The sequence below is a fragment of the Dipodomys spectabilis genome, unplaced genomic scaffold (assembly GCF_019054845.1).
Source record: "Dipodomys spectabilis isolate Male_0828 unplaced genomic scaffold, ASM1905484v1 ptg000477l, whole genome shotgun sequence".
Classification (NCBI taxonomy): domain Eukaryota; kingdom Metazoa; phylum Chordata; class Mammalia; order Rodentia; family Heteromyidae; genus Dipodomys; species Dipodomys spectabilis.
The window spans coordinates 675,289-677,052 of record NW_024871154.1 but is presented as its reverse complement, the minus strand read 5'-3'; the positions used below and the strand labels follow the sequence as shown (position 1 = coordinate 677,052).

General features: G+C 42.5%; 1 pseudogene; it reads left to right on the top strand.

Moving 5' to 3' along the window:
* The first annotated feature begins 547 nt into the window (after positions 1 to 547).
* LOC122098413 lies at positions 548 to 1,125 on the top strand (annotated as a pseudogene).
* Positions 1,126 to 1,764: the final 639 nt, after the last annotated feature.

Here is a 1,764-nt window from a genome sequence, read left to right as displayed (position 1 = left end):
CAAACACCTGATACTTCTGTTGTTTGATATTGCAATGGAACTTTATCCCCTTCATATCTACTGTATAATGTTGGTGTCTACATGCTCCCCCACCAGACTGAGATTTACATAAGTATTCAAAGCTTTCCTTCTTCTAATACCTTTATTTTTTAAAAAAAAAAGTTTAGTCTTTTTGTAAAGGTGGTGAACAAGGTGGGTTACAGTTACATAAGTAAGGTAATGAGTACATTTCTTTTTAATACCTTGTCAGTGTGAGGATTCTAAAACTAAGGTTAAACTCAAGTGACGTAAATGTAATTTTTTGTGTATATTAGCTACAGCAACACATGGAATATAATTTCAAAAGTGTATGTAGGTCGCCATGGAGACGCAGCCGTTAAGCCGCGAAGGCACGGCTTACAACACTTTATGGGACCAGAGCTTGGGCTCCTGGCCCCCAGTTTCCCTGATGGCGAACCACTCTCGGGTGCGCGATGCCTCAGTTCAACCACCTCCACTTCCCAAGCAGCAGGCCTGACGCCAGGCTGCAAGCAGGTGCAAAAGGGTCATGGCACAGGGCGAGGCCTGGGGTTATCCCCGCCCTTCGGAGACATCGGCTTCCGGGGCAGTGGCAGGTAGGGGCTTGTCTGGCCTGCCAGTCCTCTCTAGGTGTCCTGTTCAGACCTCTGCAGTTCCTGACTGTCATTCGCCCTCGCCTCCCTGCCAGCCACCTTAGCTAACTTAATGCAGGAATATCTCAGCGCGCTCCTCACAGAGATGGCTTACAAGGGGCAGAAGCTAGCTGAACAGATGTTTCAAGGAATTATTTTTTTTTCTGCAATAGTTGGATTTATCTATGGGTGCGAGGCTGAACAGTTTGGGTGGGCAGTCTATATAGTTATGGTCAGATTTGCTTTTTCGTGTTTGCAGACACTTCCTCCATGGCTGTCTATCAAATACATCCCCTCAAATGGTTACCTGTTCACGACTCAGGAACAGAAGACAAGAAAACAGGGTATAGAAAATTTAAGAGGCATGCTAAAAATAATTGATTGGGGTTTTCATGACTCAACACCATTTTTGTCTTCTCTGAGATGAGATAAATTGCTCTCATAACCAAATCATGAGCTTAAAACTCCCTAGTCTCATAAACACAGCTTCACTTAGATTTAGTTTTCTTTATATTTCTTTTTTTTTTAATTTTATTTTATTTTATTTGCGAACATACTGTACAGAGGGGTTACAATTACATGGTCAGGATAATGCATACATTTCTTACCAAGCATTGCAGCCTCCTCCTTTGTTTACCATTCACCTCCCTTCCCAGCCTCCCCCCTCCACCCACCCAATCATACCCCCTTTTCCCCCCCTCCAACATTGTAAAGCTGGTTTTGACATGACATTTTGTACTTCTCATTGTTGCAACAGGTCCACCTGAATCCTTAAACGACTTGTTTGTCCCCATCTCCTCCACATGTTATACTGACATCAAATATAGTGAAAGCAGGGGTTACACTGTGGGGGAGGGACATACAAAGCAACCAAGAAATAATCTTATAAATGCGTTAGAAACACATGCATGAAAGAAACAAAAACATTAAAATACATATTTGAGGGTTCGTTTTCCAAACATCACATTCTCTGACTTTTTCCGCTTGACTCATACCTATACTAGATATTGCAAATAAGGGAAACCATGGGACCTATGTTTCTTTGGGCCTGGCTCACTTCACTTAATATAATTTTTTCCAAGCCTTTCCATTTCCTAACAAATGGGGCAATGTC